This window comes from Aphelocoma coerulescens, chromosome 3 (genome assembly GCF_041296385.1).
Source record: "Aphelocoma coerulescens isolate FSJ_1873_10779 chromosome 3, UR_Acoe_1.0, whole genome shotgun sequence".
NCBI classification, from domain to species: domain Eukaryota; kingdom Metazoa; phylum Chordata; class Aves; order Passeriformes; family Corvidae; genus Aphelocoma; species Aphelocoma coerulescens.
Window position 1 is genome coordinate 17,736,517 of NC_091016.1, and position 19,384 is coordinate 17,755,900.

General features: G+C 41.7%; 1 long non-coding RNA gene across 1 annotated transcript; it reads right to left on the minus strand.

Annotated features, from left to right (window-relative positions):
• Window positions 1-2,728: 2,728 nt before the first annotated feature.
• Window positions 2,729-5,775, minus strand: LOC138107707 (uncharacterized). The gene is made up of 3 exons (XR_011149665.1): window positions 5,709-5,775; window positions 5,026-5,146; window positions 2,729-3,760 (listed from the first exon to the last, which is right to left on the minus strand). It is a non-coding gene; the product is annotated as an uncharacterized lncRNA (long non-coding RNA).
• Window positions 5,776-19,384: the final 13,609 nt, after the last annotated feature.

The window sequence follows — 19,384 nt, forward strand, 5'->3', positions numbered from 1 at the left end:
ATGACATTAAAGACCCAAAGTTGTTCTTTTAATCCATCAAAACTTCTTAGCCCAAACTGCTCCATCATACTTTCTTCCCTGAAAAAACCAGCTAGTAGTTAAATCTGTTATTTTTATTGTAACAGCCTGCTCCTTTCAAACTCATTCACGCATTGAAGCCAAAGGCTGAGTATTCCATGGTGACTTAAACTTTGACTTGTTTTCATTAAGTGTAACGGGTCTGATTAGTTATTTATGGAGGCAATCTGCCACTGGTGCAGAGCATCTGAATACCTGCAACAGTACAAAAATTATCAGGATTTCCAGCCTTAGGGGATGGTATTTCTGATTTCAGATTTAACAGCTCAGAGGCTGTACAGAAAACATGCATGCACAAGCGCCTCACAAGTTCTTTCCCTGCTTGTGAAAGATCTGTAGGTGGAAACTTGGGGCAAAAGAACAGTTCAGAGAACTGAATGAGGCTGAGCTCTGCTGCTGCACAGACTTGGGCCTCTGAGGTTTTTTTTGGTCTGTTCTTTTTTCTCCTTTGGTTTTTGTTTGTTTGTTTGTTTGTTTGTTTTTGTGTGTGTTCATTAACTTCAACATAGCCTGAATTTTACATAGGGAATTGAAGGGACTCAGCAGTGAAAGTGGCCACTTCTTTGAGGGGGTTGTGCTTCTATGCATCGGTGACTACTAGATGCTACCATTTCTTACCTTCTTGAGGAGAAGCCTCAACATCCTAGATTCCCTTTTGTTAAAAATCTGGAATTATGTCCTTAGGGGCAGTGTTGAGCCAACATTTTTCTGCAAAAGAATTAATCTACCTTTTGCATATTATTGTTCTCTTTCCCCAGACTGATTTTAAATTATTTTATTCTTCTTACACTTTTGACATCTTTTTTCTCTAACACAAAATGCAAACTATCAATTGGTGATGTTTATATGGCTTAATGGAACTCCCTTTTTTTTTCTTTTACTAGCAGAATGTATCCTGACACATTAACAAATTGAAATTAGTTTTATATAATGGTCACTTGTTGTAAAAACTATTTCCTAATATCAATCATAGAATGGTTTGTATTGGAAGGGACCTTAAAGATCGCCCAGTTCCAACCCCCTGCTATAGGCAGGAGCACTTTTTCCTAGACCAGCTTGCTCAGAGCCCCATCCAACCTGGCCTTGAACACTTCCAGGGTTGGGGCATCCACAACTTCCCTGAGAAACCTGTTCCAGTGTCTCACCACCCTCACAGCAAAGAATTTCTTCCAAATATCCAAATACCCTCTGACAGTTTAAAAATATTCCCCCATGTTCTGTTCCTAAGTCCAGGTTTGCAGTTCCTTACTCTGCATTTGGTGCTGTTTGTTATCAAAAGCTGTTTGATGGGAAAAGGGCTGATAAGAATTTGTGATGGTCTGTGAGAAATACAGTGGTTTCACAGGGGTCTGGCTATTTTATGGGTTTCATATGATACATTCTCTCTTAACTACAAAGGGTCCTTCAAGTAAAAATAACCTTTGGTCTTAGAATTCATTAACACATGGCAGCACAGAGGCTGTCACATCCCTGATAGTGCTCTACATGTTCATGTTCGTATTTTAATTGGCACTAGACTGCACTGAGATACCAATTTCAGTTGGCTAAAACCAATTTATAGATGAGATGTGAGTACAGGAGTGTGCATTGTTTTAATTAATGTGGTCTCTGTATAACTAGAGTGTTTTAAATAAGGTGGTCTCACTATAACTAGTGTTCATAAACCAAATAATTTGTTATATCTTGCACTCAGTTTTAAAGAGAAGCATCCTATTGAACCACTTTAATCATCTTTAATGAAGATTACTTGCATAGTTGCAGTAATATATTGTCCTCTTTGTGAGCAAAATTATAATAAAATAAGGATGGTATTTTGGATGAGAAACTTGTCATTTTTAGTGAATAACAACACTAAAGGACAAAATTAGATACAACTTCAGTTTCTTCTCAAACTTCACTTTCAGCTCGGCCAGACCTCTTGTACTCTTATCCAGTTAGCACTGTGGCTTTGTTAAATGTGTCCTGGTGAATTCTAGCAACCTTATTCTTCCTTTTCTGCTTAGCTTAGCTTAGAGGCAGTTTTTCAGACCCAGTCTTTTTCCCCCCAGCATTATAGTTCATGCTTTTTCCTGTACATTTTGCTTTTTCTGATGCATGTTACTGGGGGCTGATGAGACAGCCCTTAGTCACTGGAGAAATTTGTGCTTGCAGGGTGCTGTGGCATAGCCAGAGCAAAGAACTCCCATATTCCCAGGACTGCAGGGAGATGAGTGTTGTTATTCTGCTGAAGGAGGGGAAGAGGGCAGGGCCAGCACACCCAGCTGTGTTTGACATCGTGTGTGTGTGTGTGTGTGTGTGTGTGTGTGTGTGTGTCTGAAGCCATGCAGTGGGTGAGGAACAAAGCACTCCCACCAACAAAGCTGCTCTCCTGCTGGCTGTTGGGAATGTGATGCTGCAGAGCACTTGGATGCATTTTTTTATCTGGGCGAACTTGCCAGGAAAACAATGACTTTTGCACTCAGGAACTAGTGATCATTATAATGAATTGTCTAAAAAGCACAACTAGCAAGGAAAGATTTTCTAGCTGCTTTATTTTGAGCATGCACATAGACACACACTACCCAGATACTTCATAATTAATTAATGTTTTGTGAGTCTGAGGCTCCTTAATTAGACCAACGATTTGAAATTGCATTCAACAATGCAGGATGTAATTTATATTAGAAATGCCCAAAGTAATTATCAAGACTGGGAAAGAGGTGACCCAGACAGGATTTAACTAAAACTTGTCAGCAAAAGAAATTAAATAAATATTCAGAGTTCCTGGGAGATGAGAAAACTGAGTCCCTGATCACTCTCTCACTGGGTGCTTTTATGCAGAACTGGTCTGTTTTGCTAATTCAAGGTTTACTTCCTGATCTTAACATCCCCCTTTCCTTATCCTCTGTATGGTTTCAAATGGTCAAATCCTTTAACAACATACCTGGAATATATACCTGGAATATTAGTGAGAATCTGTAATTTCTACATAAAAATAACTGTATCTCAGACAGGGACCTTTATATACATCTTCTAGAGGAAGCATCTATAAATCATTAACTATTTAATAAGAATTTACTCAATAAATCGTAATTTACTCAAATAATCGTAATTAACTTTTGGGGTTTTTTAAACAGGCTGTCTTAGGTTATGTGATTCAAGGCTCATCTCTATGTCACAATGAAGGATCCAAGGGCCAGCTACTGGGCCATGATGTACATGTATGTTTATGTTTTCCACTAATGGACCTTCCTCCTGACCATCCAGAGAGGGGAACAGGATGAGGCTGTTGGTGCTACCCTGTGCACGAATGAGTGTTTCTGTCTGAGGGAACATGTGTGGGTGTTTATTTATCATCTATTTGCATGAGAAAAGTTCCTGTTGTCTCCTAGTTACTCTAAGGTGAACTCTCCTGTACATCAGCTACACTGAGTGCTGTGGGGAAGAGGAACAAGAGCTGAGGCAAATGTGTGGATAATAAAAGCAAGATACCCTTGGATCCTTCCCTTTTCCTATGGATGATCTACGCCAACAGCAGCAACCTTCGACTGGATTGCAAATACAGTTTGCTCTATAAATATAAAAATTATTCATGATACTGCTTTCAGCTTGAGTCTTCCAGCCCAGAGAAATGAGGACATTGATGGGCATGAATAATCAGTCAGTGGTATATATCTTCGTCAGCTCAATATTTTTCAGCAATCTGGAAATTAAAATGAGGAAAAAAATTCTATGAGCATGTTTGTATTTATGCATTAATGGCTGACAGTTTTAATTATTATTTAATATTTCTGTTTAAGGCACCAGGCATTTAGTCATCTGATTGCCCAGGCTCTTCCTCAGCATTGCATCAGGTTTATGAATAACCTGTAATGACAGATGGCAAAGGGCATTTTCTGACAGCTATTGATTTCCTGGAGTTGCTGAGAGATAGAGGCAAATAGCTCCATAACCATCCACAGGACAATTATAATACTGGCTTCTCAAAATAAAATCCTGGGCTAACAACTTACTAAATTTTCCTCTTCTCCTAACATATTTTTCCTGGTTTCGCTCTTTCAGAACCTCTTGAAGCTCTGTGGAATGAAAGCTGTCTGCTTTCAGGCTAGTCAGTTCAATTTGCTGTTTTAAACATGTTTCAGTAACAAAGAAAGCCATTGTCAGCTGTGGACCAACAACATTTTCCCAACATGTTGGCAAAATACTTTCCCGTGAAGAATTTCAGAGTGCTACATGGAACACATTCATTTTCTGAAAAAAAGAACCCCAAGAGCTGGACCAGGGACCTGACTGCAGATCTGTTGCCAATATGTGCTTCTTTGCTTCTTCCTTATGGCTTTTTCAAAAATTGCAACACAGAACATTTTAGTGGAGTCCAACATCAGTAGCTTGTCTAGCAAAGTACTGTGAAAGCCACATTTTAAAGAAAATAAAACTCATCTTTCTTCTTTTAGTAACACTGTTTGGAGCATATCCTGTGACTTCCCATTGTGTGTTCTAGACTAGCCCTGCAGATCACTAGAAATTCAGTTTCACGTCTGCAGAGCTGATGCACATCAGCACTTGCTGTTGCATCTTAAATGAAACTCAAAAGACAAAATTAATCCTGCAGGAGGCAAGGCCATCAACAGCCTTATCTGCTTATTTTTAAAGAATTGGGATTTTCTACCTTTTAGGGCAAAAGCTCAGCTCTCATAAAATGGAAAAATTGAATATAAATTTTCAACATCACTAAGTGATGCTAATTTGAAAATCTCAGTCTACATGGCTTTTGTTTTCCTTTCCTTATTTTTTTTTGTTTTTGTTTTTTTTTTTTTTTTGTTTTTTTTTTGTTTTTTTTTTGTTTTTTTTGGGGGGGGTGGTTTTGTTTTTTTTTTTTTGGTTTGGTTTGGTTTGGTTTTGGTTTTTTGTTTGTTTGTTTATTTGTTTTAGTAGGAGTTACCATATTATGTGCTAATTGTTGCTGACCTATGTATAATGTTTGGGCAGCCTTCCAGGTCCCAGCAGGAAATGGTCTGCCAGCTGAGCTGACCACAAGTTTGACAAGGCCAGTTCTGAGGGCATTTTCTGTGCTGCTGGTACCTGCAAACTGAGAAAGAAATTAATTTGTATGAATTTCACACTGACACTGAAATTTGATCAAGCTTTACTAAAGGAATGATAATGGCATTTAGTTTAAATGAAAAAAGAGTGCAGAACAGTTCTGCCAAACATCCATAAGGACAAATACTTTGATCAGGGAACAGCCTGATCTGCTGTCTTGTCAGTTCCGATGCAGCATGTTTAGGGTTTTGTTCCCAAGTCTCTGTATCTCTGCCACCCTCTTTTTGCTCTAGCAGCAGACATAGGCTATGAATGCACTTCCTACAGGAGCAGGAAAGGTCAATACACAATTCATGAAGTTTCTCTTCCAGGCCAGAATTCCATTGCACAAAAGGAAGGACAGGGGGAGCACTGTTCATATAAAAAATACATAGCAAAAAAGTCCCTCTATTCCATATCTTCTTTTTTCTCCTGGTACTTATTTTGTATTTATTTTACTTATTTACTTATAACTTCTCTCTCCTGGTGCATGCACATTTAGCAGCCTGTTCTTCTCAAGGCTGATTTCAGGCCTTTGAAAGAAAAAAAAAACAGTTTTCCTGACATACCAGCAGTCTGAGTCGGAGATGTCACAGCTGCCTCAGCATTCTCAGGATGGCTCTTTCAGAGACCTTCAGCTTCAAAGCTGTCCATGAACGTTCCATGTTTTTATTCAGGGACTAATGAGAAAGAATAGGAACAGCAGCCACTTTTCAGGAAGATGGGAGAAACTGGGAGAGGACCTGATAATGGAGCAGTGATTATCTACTGTCTAGGTAACAGTGTAAAATTTTTATCTATATATCAATAAATTTACTGATTATCTGACAGAGACCACAGTCACTTCCTTGCACATATCTGGGACAAATTTGTCCCACAGCAGTTCATAAATGCAAGAAACAACATGGCCCAGAACAGACAAGCAAGTCCTCATCTCCATGAGACTGTCACACTGAGAAACTCAGATCTGGAATTCTTGGAGGAAGTATAAAATGGCCAAATGTTAACATGATCCCGTAAATTACATTCTTTGCACTAGAATAAAGCTTGATGTTTGCATGTTTACCCTTCCCTGGGTCAAGACTGAACAGCTTTCTTTCCTTTTTTTTTTAACTAATCGATTCTCTACCTCAGACATAGCACTGCACAACTGGTCTGCTCTCTTACTCAGCCCAGTAGATCAGTAGAATCTTCCTCAGTAATTGCCCTCGTTCATTATGAGTTATATTTTCTCTGTAATAACATGCAATCCAATAGGAAAAGTTATTCCAAAATATAAGACAACTGAAAACCTTCCTGGAAAGAAGGACCGTGGTATTTAATAATTATCTTGTATTTGAGTCTATGAATGGAGACTTTATCTTCAAAGCTGTAGGTTGGTTTGGGGAGTAGGAGGAGCTAACTGCTCTATAAACCCTTTCTTCACAGTCTCACAGTTAGAGCAGAGAATATTTCTTACAGAAACTTGCCAGAAAAATCTAAAAAAAGGAGTGGAGAACAAGACTGTAAAAGTGGATGGTGCAGTTCTGTGCTAAAAAGAGCTTTGCTTTCCGAAAAGAGGTGAGAGAACAAAATACACAAATATAAAATAAGTTGTACTGAAACTAATGAAGACTGGCAGTTTCCTAAACTGTGCTTTAATACTCCTTAATCACTCCCCAGAAATACTTCCATCTTCAATTTCCATGCTTGGATTCCTCCTCTCAGCTTCCTCTCAAATCACCTACTAATTAAACAAGACTATTAGCAGCAAGTATTGTGATGCAAGCCAGAATGCAGGTCCTTACTGGTGAAATACTCTGTGGTGTATGGGATGCAGACCATTCTCATGGCTCAGAACAGATAAAAATTGAGGTTCCATTACACAAAACCTCATTTTTCACAAGCTGAGAAGTTCACGTCTACAGCTCTCTCTACATGTAAGTTTAGATGCAAGGGATCAATTAGTTCAAAATTCATCAAGAGGAAACTGATAGACAAACATCAAATTTTTAAAATAAAGAATTTAGACTAAAATACCCTACGTGTAGTTTTAACCCAATCTAAAAAATTCATGATTTGAGGTGTCCTGTAAGAAAGCACTGTTGTCTCTTCAGCCTCAGAAAAATATTAGCCTTCCTCATCACCTGTAAAAAGAACAAGGAACCAAAAAATGAACCGTGCCAGAAGGCTGGGGATTATGAACTTTTGGAGTTTCCTGCCAGAGGTATCTGAGGAGGATGATGGTATGAGGAGGTTCAAAAAGGGAAAAGCTAAGTTCATGTTCAGCAGGTTCACAAACAGGTACAGAGCAGCCCTACAGTCCCAAACATACATAATCCATAATTCTGGATGTGAGGGGAAGACAAGGGAGATGGGCAGCAGAAGGCAGCTTTGTGTGATCTCCCTAAATAGCTTCTACTCCTTCTAATATTAGAGTCAGAATCCAGGACTGCACCTTGTCCTGCCATTTCAAAGGTTTTTGATACAGTATTTAAGAGCAATATGGACACTCCTTCAGTTTCTCCCTTCAAGACAATCACCATTAAACAATTCATTAAGGAGATTCCACCAACAATGGCAGGTCTGTAGCTGGATTTCAAGCAAAACCACTTTTCTTCTAAAGCCCCATGTTTTCATGGTTACTCAGTATCAAATATTTCCTGCAGGAAAAGGCCTCACAATAAAAGGCAGCCTTTGAAGTTTTCCTTACAAGGTTCCTAGGAGGAAGACTTTCACTCCCACCACTCCACAGTCATTAAATATGTAATAATCAAAATGTATTCATATAACACTTTCCCAGGCAGAAGCCAGCCTAAAAAAACCCAAATTAAAATGCCCTACATAAAAATACTGTAAATCTAGGATTGTCCTGTGTATACCAAAGTTATCCAACCGAAGGGTGCCTGCCTACACATAAGGCTAACATGAAATTTTCAGTCTTACAAAACATCCCAATTTCCCCAAAGCCTCACTGGCAAAAAAGAAACAGTTGTGCAAGAACTAATTTAACATTAACCCTTGAAGGGAGTCTCTAAAGGCTCCTATACTCTACTATAATATTTTGGCTTTGGACCACTCCTACAACACCTCTAACCTCTCAATGGTGCTGCATTTCCAACAGCCACAGCTGCCCAGGCCCAGAGATCTGCCCAGGACTGCACATGCAGCAGAACTTTCCTTAATTTATGAGTGCACAAGCTAATTCTGGCCTCCAGAATTAGCAGAATTCTGGCCACTATTTTTAAAGATTTGATTTTGGACTTCCGGGCACGCAGATTTAGAAAGGATTCAAGAACGTACATGCTTTTGTATTTACTTGCACAGTATATGATTCTAACAGTAGCCTCTCAGTCAGACTTTTAGTAGGATGGAGGTACAGCTAGGACAATATCCTTCATCCTAACCATAAGAAAACAACAATTGAATTAAATCTGCAGCAATGACTCTCCCCACTATGCCCCCAGTGTGAGCTGCATCCTCAAGATCAGCACGCCTCATTAGGAATCAGGTGGTGGTTGAGTATTTGCTTCTGCAGTGTTGCAAATTAAAAGCAGTTGACAAATTAAAAACAGTTAATTGTGCACTAAGTGGCAAATTAAGTATTTATCTACTTTGAAAAAATTAATAGTGGGAAACGATAAAGGCAAGTGCACTTACTGCAATAAGCACAATTTAGATAAAAGAATACACATTTTTGTAAGGAGGTCAACAAGAAAAAGCAAGAATTTCTGAATATTTTAATCTTCATCTTTTATATACAATATCTATGGAAAGTATAAAGGAGTCTGAAAAGATATTTTGAGGATTTTTAAAATCCTAAATCCAGACAAAAATAGTCATTTAAAAAATCCAGTTCAGCAAGACCATTCTATTTTTTAACCACCAAAATGTTAATACAAAGTAAAAAAACCATTGAAAGCCAAGAAAGAACAGAGGTTTTCAATCCTGATTTGCAAGTATCACTGAAATATCAGATTTGTTTGGTTTCCCAGTTTAGGTCCCCCTTTTCCATTCCCTTAACATGCTTCCAAATCACAGCATCATCAAAGCCCAGCCATGATAATAAACAACCTGGTAAAATTATCAAGTGTTATAAGCTTCATTATGAACTGCAAATATATATTAAAAAAAAAAAAATAGATCAAAATAGATTACTGCAAATGAACATCTGCAAAAGTAGGGGTGCTCCGTGCAAAACCCAGCCTGTTCTGTATCCACCACTTGGAAATGCTGCTCTCTGCTGACATCTGGTTAAAAGTGTCAAGGAAGAGCTGCTCCCTCCTTCCTCTGATTTGGCCTTCGTGGTGGACAAGGGACAGATGTGCAATGGGAGAAGCGTGTCTGACAGGATTTCCACCTCCATCATCTTCATTTCATATGTTACCAGCTTACAGCCCATGTGCCACAGAATTAAATACTCCCACTTCCCACTAAAAAAGGGACTGATGTCCCAATAGTTCCTCTCTAGAGAAGAAAAAAAAAAAAAAAGGTTTATTTGCATTCCATTCTAAACCTTGGGAACTATTTAAGGCAAATACTTAAATTCGGGAAGGACCACTGAAATTGTGTTGCATATTACATTTTCAGTGATGTTAACAAAGTGCACAGAAGAATAAATGCTGCTCAAGTGTCAGTTGCTATTGTATATTATGTAAAAAAGGAAGTGAATGATGTAGAGAAAATTGAAAGAGGTAAATATCTAGCCTTGCTTCACATTCAAATTGCAAGAGGCTTAATCATTGGCTACAATGTCTTTTGTCTAGGATTTGAAATTCAGTGTACTAAGTCTTTGAGCCAGGTTTGCTCATTCCTGTGGGAGTTAAGGAAGCAACAGCTGAATATAATTTTATCAGGCTGCAAACTTAGCTGATCCCTTGAGCTCAGTTTCTTTATCCTATTTCTCTAGGATCCACAATTAGCCCTGTGCTAATTATGGATCCTAGAGAAATTGTCAGGGCTCAGGCTACTTGAAATTCGGAAATGGAAGGAAAGAGGATTGTCTTATCCCAGTGGCTGAGATCTCTTCCAAACTGTGAGAAATGAGACAACTCTTAGTTTAAATTAAAATAATTAATTAAAAATGGAAAAATTGAAAAATTACAAAAATTAGCAAAATATAAAAATTTGGGATCCTATGGCTCGGTAGATGGTATGCCCCAGGAGCGCAGGGATTTTAGATCTTCTGGCTGAAACAGCACTGGACCTCAGGTAGAGAAAAAGGGCTTGCAGTGCTAGGCTGGCTTTTGGCGGGTCCAAAAGCCACAAAAATTACTAAAGGCTCCTTAATAGGAGTAGGCCTTCCCAGCACTGAACTCCACCTCAGCAAGCTGGAGAGAAGGGGGCATGTCTTTCTCTGACCTCTTGTTTTATAGTGCCTTTGCTCCGCCCCAGCCCGCCCCTTTGGTTTAAGGTGATTGGTGTTTTCCCTTTGACAGATTATCTCTGTCCACCAATGGCTCATCCTTGTCAGAGGGGTGGTATCAGTTGAGATAAGGGTCATTAAAATTCAGGTTGCTATGGTACTTGCCTACAGGGTAATGGCTATGGGGGCTGGGCTGTTTGTTGGAACTGGGGTTTTGAAATTTGCCTTGGAACCAAAGTACAAGTAAAAACATCCAAAAAATACATCCAACACATCTTAAAACACTTGTAAAAGTATACAGTAAACACAGGAAGGATAACTCTTATGGTGTACAAGTGATTAATGTTTGAAAAGGGATTTTAACTGGGGAACTTTTAACTGGGAAGGGTGCAAATAAACTGCTTTGAACAAGTGAAAACCATAATAATAAAACTTGATTTGTGTACCTGGGCTGATGGGTTAATTTTAACATTCAATTTAAAAATATTTAACTCAAAATTAATTAAAGCACTTAATATGCAAAGACCAAGCACAAATAGGGATTTCATGTATGACACAAACCCACCTAGATCTTTAGATCTGGGTATATCCGCAGTGGCAGCAGGTCCCTGTGCTCTCTGGATTAAAGATGAAGTGCAAGATGTGCAAGCACAACCATACCTTAAATTTCAGCCTGTGCTGAAAAGGTTTGCTGAATCCTGATCCAGCATGAATGTGGAAGTTTAGCCTATTTCTGAAGGGTTGGTAACATTACTTTTTTTGACAACATGGGAACATCCTGTTTTGATAAGTGGCTGTCTTGTCTTGTGTATCCCTTATCGCTGACTATGCCCAGAAATTAATTTTTGTGCCTTTCTATGCCTCTAAACTGAGCCTGAGAGGGGGAAGGAAAAACTGAGCAAAACTTTTTCAAAGCACTTTGCAGCTTGTTCAGGGTCACACACAGATAGCAATTGGTTTCCCAGCTGTGGCAGGAGAGGGAGGAAGCACCCCGCTTGCTGTTTCCCGATGACAGTTTTTTTGGCCAGTTGTTCAGTTTCTTTTTCTCCAGAGAGAGACTGAGAGTTGAACTTTTTTCCTTCCCTGGAATTTCAGATTTTCTCTCTTTTCTACTGGACTGCTTCAATATCAGTGCACGTCGAGAGGACTTTCCATCGAGCACAGAGGGCCTGGCCCTGGGCCAAGTCCCAGCTCCGAGGAGACCAAAGGGAGGACTCTTAACACTTTCCCAGGTTTTTTCTCCACAGCGAGAGATTTTTATTATTTAGCATTATTTTCCTTTTCCCGTGTGTTTGTTAAAGAAATAGTTTTTATCTCTTTCACTTTCCTTTGAGGAAAATTTATTTTTTCCCGAACCTGGTGGGGGGAGGGGTGGTTGTGCCTTCTCTCAGAGCATATATTTCTAAATTTGGACAAACCAAAACATTCCCTTCCTGTAGCATTACTTCATAAACTATATTTCTAACAGTCTGAAGCAGTTACAGCAGGGAAATGCTGTCAGAATTGGCTGTTGAGACAGCTGAAAGCAAGGCTGGCCCTTCAAACCTCTCCTTCTTCATCCATCCACATCCCAAGAGATCAGTGTGCTGCTCTTTCCTCACCACTTCTTGCCACTCAAACAGGAGATCATATTCCCACAATCAACACTCTTTCAGACATCACCTGCATGTTCTTCACTCTGTTTAGTACAGAACAGATGGTTCAAACCAATCCAACAGCAACAGTGCCCCAGATCTGATCAGGGCAGTTCACAGGCAGAGTTGGCACAACTGTGGAAGCATCAAGCTCCAAATGAGAAGTAATGAACTCTTTACACACACCAGACAGATACCAAAACACTTCAGTCATGCCTCAAGGGGGCAAATACACTAATAATTCTATACAGGTAAAACATTTTCTTGATGCAGAAGCAGCTATGGCTGCAGTAGCCATGCAGGAGTAATTAGTACCTCTAACAACAATAGCTCACATCTCTGATAAGAACCAGCTATTACAGATCTGGACAGACCTTCTTCCAGCTACACCCCCAAGCTCATTCTGTTAAAGCCTGAGGTGGAACATCATTTGGGAATACAGAGAGGATGACTGTGGCTCACTCATTTCATTAACTTTTAGAGTACAGCAAGATGGGAAAGCTAAAAAGGAAGGAAAACTGAAGAAGAGTGAAGACACCATTCATTTTTCTTGAATAGAAACAACATTAAAAACTGCCTATTGTTTAGGCACAAGGATCAAAACTGACTAGTCAAAGTCTAAAAAATAATCAATCATTTATTAAGGACTTAGCTTATGAGTTAAAACTTATGAGTTTATGAGGACAAATCTTATGAGGAATCTCTCTAAGAAATCCAGCTGATGGTCAATCAAAATGCTTGATTTCTTCAATGGCCAGCAAAAAATATGGAGAAATTAATAAAATGCCAGTCTGCTTGAAAAATGCATGATTTGTTAGTCTCTACCTGTATTGTAAATACCTTGGTATGTGCAGGCCAAAATTTAAAAATAGGCGTAGTCAAAACATGAACGTTTGGTGCTGTAATGAAGTGGGACATGACATCAAAGACATCAAATTATTGTTATCTCCTTGGTTCGTGTGGCACCAAAATCTGACTGGAGGGTGGTCATTGCAGCATTGAAACCTTGCAGCTGAGAGGTGAATGTTAATTTTTGGTAAAAACCGTTCCATAGCAGTGCTGAGTAAAGCCAACAATAAATGAGTTCATTAACTTCTTTCAAAAATATCTGTAGTATGTCTCTGCCCCACAGGGAGAAGCTTCAAGCTACAGAAAGTTCAGTAATAAAGCAAAAACTTAGTTGAAATAGTCAGGTGTTACTTACTACATCCTCACTGAAGTGATGATCCACCAAAGTGGATTATTTAAAAGTAAAACTATTTGGTACTTCAGTATCTTGAAGTCAATCTGTTGATAAGTTTTCTTGAGTCCCCAGCCTATACAGTTTATAGCCTTCAACTTGTTTCTTATTGATCATAATATTTTTTCATCATTAAAAGAACAAAATTATCTTTAAGAAATGTAGGGCTGTTTTACCAGAACTGCCAGACTGTCACAAATCTGAAAAGGAATGTAAAACTCTGCTCAGGACTAACTAACCCACACTTGATTTGACCATACATGGCTATCCTGAAGATGTAAATGGTGACAAAGCCTTTATTTGTTAATCTGAAATGCTTACACTCAAATAAAATATGATTTCTTCAAGCACATTAATAAATCTGTCTTGGTGAATCAGTTGCAAGTGCCATACTAAGGAAATGGAATCTCGAGAGACATAACAAATAATTAAGTCCTTGCAGGAAATCCATCTCTTTTCCCAGCTACCCACAGGAGATTTACATGCAAAGCATATATTGAAGTTAGTTGTAATTAACATTAAGCACTTAAAAGAACACAAAAAACTGGAATGCTGGGGGGGGGGGGGGGGTAAGCATTATGTCTTAATTTAGATCTGCAGATTTTTATGTTTATAAAAGTTTTGGGGTTATGAAACGTACAAAGGATGGCCCTTCAGAACTGAGACTTTCAGTATTATCCTACTGTTCTGGGATGGGTACAGATGAAAAATGCTCCACTTTAATCCAAGAATAAAAAATTCTCTAAGTGCTATTATGAGTCTGGATGCAATTAATTTGAGAAGCAGTTCTGATTATGTTTGTTGGCTTAAATAATTGCATGAGTCTGGTTAATACCTGTAACCAGGAATATTCCACATGGCTTTGACATGAACTTCCAGCGTTTCACCTCTTTTTGTTACACGTGACTGTACTGACACAATGTTTTGTAGATTTCGGTAGGGTAATTTCCCTCTGTGTGGGAAATCTGTGCTGAGGTAAATCACATTACTGCAAAACTGATTGAAGGATAATGTGCTCCTAACCAAGTAAAGCCAACAAACTTCAAATGAACACATGCAGAGTTTCCTAAAGTAATATATTGCATTAGGGGATATGAAGTAATGTCTCTAAAAGAATTTTGACCCTAGAACATTGCAAATCTAATTGGAGGGCACTTTGGACTGGTTGGGGAATGTCAAGAGGAATGACAGTTTTCCAGTATGACTGAGTTCAAGTATATTTACATAAAAGTCTTTAAATCTTTAAATAGTGCATTCAGTGTATATAACCAAAAATAACTGGAACACACTTAGCAGCAAAGCTGCTAGATCCACCTGAATCCTACAGATTTTCACTGAATGTTTTGTATTGTACTCATGTGAAGGAATATCTATAACTCATGAATGTCCCACTGTGTCGGTGATCCCAAGAATGACATGGATAAATATCTACAGAGTTATAAGAGTTATGAGCCAGCTACTATAGGAAAAGATGGAGCAAATGTTTTCCCCTCTGTCACAAAGTGAAGACGTTCGTAAAGTCCTATGTATTTTTGCAGCAAAACCAGCACCCCCTCCAAAGAAAAACAGTGTTTTGCCTTATTAAAGAGGTGATGAAGTACCAAAGTATGGCCCAGTGTAGAGGAATGGCTGGGTGAGCAGGGACATGTATACGTGCACATCCCAAGCTGTGTTTGTGAACTGCCCTTGACTAAGGAAAAAGGAGAAGAACAATGCTGATGTGGCCAGTCGACAGGATGGCAAGAAGGAGGTGCTGACCGCAGAAAGAGGAATACTTTTGTTAGTCAGTCATGTGCATATTTGTTTGTAACCAATCGCTTGCTATTAAGGGCCATGTGAACAGCAGCTGTGGTCCAACAGCATGGGGCTTGCTTGTGCGTGCTTGGGGAACTATGGTGTAACTATGTGACCAACAAGACAATAAACGGAGTTCCAGCATGTCTCTGGGAGAAGCGTGGCTCATCCCGGCAGATCTCTGGCTACTTCTGGCGCCGGACCAGGGACGGTTCCTCGGAGGAAGATCCGCTCGCTGACCACCGAAAGGAGGGTGACGGCGACGGCGACGAGCGACAGAGACACTGCAGGCGGAGAGTGCTGACTGTGAGTCAAAGGACGTCGGTAAGAAGGGTCGCTACCTTCCCTCCGTGATACCCTGCTAGCATGGATTTAGAGTTTGCGGCAGCGCAACAATTGCTCCTCAGTATCCTCGCTAAGCGAGGGGAGGAAGCCAAGGAAAAGGATCTAAATAAGCTCGTTTTATGGGCGCGGGAGCACGGACATTTGCGGGTGCCCCCTCTCCGCTGCAGCCGAGTGGAGGGAAGTAGGGGATCACCTGTGGGACTGTACTATCCAGGGAAAAGGGAAAGAAATGACAAACCTAGGGCCCACATGGAGAACTGTTATAAATACCTTGAAAAATATGCAAGCCGAATCGAAAGCAGCGTGGAGGCGATTGCAACACCGGCTGGGGTTGTCGCTCCTGCCCGAACTACGCAGCGCGGGGGGCTGAGTGGACTGTTTAAAAGCCCGAGCGCAATAAAAGGGCAGAAAGCAGAGAAACACTTTGAGACTGTCACTGAGTTCCTACAGGAGCAGGAGAAAGAGCTCTTGCAAACAAAGCCGAAAGAGGAAGCTCCCCCCCCCGCGCCTCAGAGCTAACTGGAGGCAGGGGCGGAAGTTACGGCTGACCAGTCCATGGGCGGGGCGACGGGCGGCCCTTCTTGTCCGCCGCGCCTCGGCCCTGCTGGCCCGGCCCCGCCGCCTCCGCTGCCGGCCGGACCTCGCCCCAGGGAGCGTTCTGCTGCCCCGCGATGATGTCCCAGTGCCGGACAATGAACCGGCTCCGGGGCCTGGAGGGGATCAGCAGGCCTTGGGGAAATGGGCCCATCAGATTGAAGAGGCCGTGCGCCGGATGGAACATCGTCTTGATCGCGCTCTGTCCTTTATGGAGGAAAAGCTTAATCAGAAACAAGAACCTGAACCAGGCCCTAGGGGACCCCCGAAGGCCGTGGCCCAGACGGCCCTGCAACTACAAGAATGGGTTCAGGTCCCACCTCCCTGCACCTCCCGACTTTGATAACACACCGCTGCCGCCCTGCGCCACAGGCGCTCCCCCTCCCTCTCGGTTGGGGCAGAGGTGGTCCGGAATTATAAAAGATGCTATCTTAGAAGGGGGCTGGCACGCTGCAGGGAATATCGCATGCCCTGTAGTGTTCGATCAAAATGGGCCACGATATGAGCAACACGACTGGAAAGTTCTACAGCAGGCCAAGAAGTCTGTAACAGATCATGGAATAAAATCTGATGCTGCCCACATGGCCTTAGACTGGATTTTTACAGAAGATACCAACTCTCCTACGGACAGCACTAACCTGGCCAAACTTCTGTTGACACCATCCCAGTTCCTTCACTGGGAGAGGGAATGGAAAAGATTAGTGCAAATGGAGGCCAACCGCCCGTGACAACAAAATGACCCCTTATATGGCCTCAGCTCAGACATGCTGACAGGGACTGGAGTATATGGACACTTACAAGTGTGGCAAGCAATCCATGATCGGACTGAGCCATGCAGCATAATGCACATCAGAAGCCACCTCTCCAACCAAGGCTTAGGCGAAGGCAATGCCTGAGCTGATGCCTTGGTTAGCCCACTAGTGAAGGCACCTCAGGACTCTTTTGTAGCAGCCCATGACAGTCATGCTATGTTCCACCAATCTGCCAAGGCCTTGCAAAGACATTTCCACATTACCAACACTGATGCACACGGGATTGTGAGGGCCTGCTCACAGTGCAGCCAGCATGGCTCAAGTTTAGACCTCGAAATAAACCCAAGAGGGCTGCAGGCATGCAAACTGTGGCAGATGGATGTCACACATGTGCCTGAATTTGGGCGTCTAAAATATGTGCATGTCACTGTAGACACTTTTTCCAAAATGATTTGGGCTACCGCGCAGCCAGGAGAGAGGGCAATCCATGTGATTTGCCACCTGACCACGTGTTTTGCCATTATGGGTGTACCAGACTCCTTAAAGACTGATAATGGGCCAGCTTACGTGGGGGGTCGAGCGCAGAAGTTTTTACAGCTATGGGGTGTTAAGCATAATGCCAGCATCCCCCATGTGTCTACAGAACGGGCCCATCAGACAATCAAGGAGTATTTAGCTAAACAGAAGGGCACCGAGCAAACAGATCCTGTAGTTAGGCTGCAGCAGGTACTGTTCACTCTAAATTTTTTGAGTTTGGCAGGAGATGCTGAACAGCCCCCCGTAGTCACACATAACAGCCATGTTAAGCTATAAGCTACCCCAGGGGTACAAATTTGTTATAAAGACCTACGGATGGGACAAGGGGGGGGCAGCTCCATTGTTATTTAACAGTTGAGGTTGTAGTTGTGTTTCTACAGATACTGGACCAATATGGGCTCCTAGCAGATGGACTAAGCCTGCTCCCAGTCCTGCTGTCGACACAAAAGGCTCCGGCAAGTGTGTGACCAACTGAGCCAGGGCATGGCACATACAGCAGCTGTTCCCAACCTTTGGGAAGCGAACCTTTGCTTGGTGGCTGACAACCTCACATCTGGAGAACCACTCGGAGTCTGGGAACAGTCACCGAGTGTGCATGCTAACCACTGCAGAAATTGTTTATGCTGCTGTAATAGCTTGTGCTTGTGCTTGTGCTGTGGGGGCTGTGGGGAGGAGCTTACAAGGGGAAGTTGGAACATAGACGAGCGAGGCAGTTTATGCCGAGAATGTTATCGGGTGCCTGAGACAAGAAGTTTTAGGCAGTGTGCATCCATCATGCTCAGGATACTTTGTTGTGTTTTTGGGTGCATACAGAAGGCTTTAGAGAACGTTGTTAATCGGGCTTGGCTTGTGCAAAGAGAAAAAGAGGGAATTGTAGAGGAATGGCTGGGTGAGCAGGGACGTGTACATGCACAACCCAAGCTGTGTTTGTGAACTGCCCTTGACTAAGGAAAAAGGAGAAGAACAATGCTGATGTGGCAAGCCGACAGGGTGGTAAGAAGGAGGTGCTGACCTCAGAAAGAGGAAGACTTGTGTTAGTCAGTCACGTGCATATTTGTAACCAATCACTTGCTATTAAGGGCCACGTCAATAGCAGCTGTGATCCAACAGCATGGAGCTTGCTTGTGTGTGCTTGGGGAACTATGGTATAACTATGGGACTGACAGTAGAATAACCAGAGTTCCATCATATCTCTGTGAGAAGCGTGGCTCATCCCGGCAGATCTCTGGCTATTGCCCGGAACATCAACGGCTGTGCAAGCGCAGGCCTGGATTCTGAGGCCAGAGCATTCTGAAACTTGTGCTCCAGTGCTTCTCTTCTGCAGTGGAGAAGAGATTTCTTGAAGAAGCCTTTGTGAGTGCTTTTTGCAGAGGTATTGGCAATAACAAGTGTACACTGATTTTCAGGAAAAAGTAATGAATGACAGTGTTTTCCTGCAGTCACTGAGGCTCTCTGAGGCCAGCCAGCCCAACCACCCCTTTTTTGTTGCATGGCTGCTCCTGTACACCTTCAAACCTTGCTGAATCTTCACATGCAAAGCCTGTGCCATCTGAGTGTCACATTCCCTGGCTTTGCTTTTTTCCAAGTGGTTCTTTGCCTGCCAGGAGCTCAGTCTGGTACAGTGTGCTGAAGTGCCTTCACAGTAACGACAGTGACACTGCTCAGGCTGCATTAACTTGGCTGCTTCATGGATGTGACATACAGGTTGTTCCCCAGCAGATCCTCTGTTACACAGCAAAATGAAGTCTCCTCTTCCTGCAGAAAAGATGTAAGGCACATCTCTCATGATCTGTTTGGACCTCTCAAGTCTGCAGGACAAGATACTCTGTAAATTAAACTTCTCTCATTAGCTCGCTGGGAAAGAAAAACACGACAAACAAAGGCTTCATCCCCTTTGCACATGAATTCACCTCTTAGTTCGTCCCCTCTCCAACTGTCAAGATCTTTAATTCATAACTCTCAGCTCATGGTCTGTAACTCCTGCACCACTGAGCAAAATAGTTAC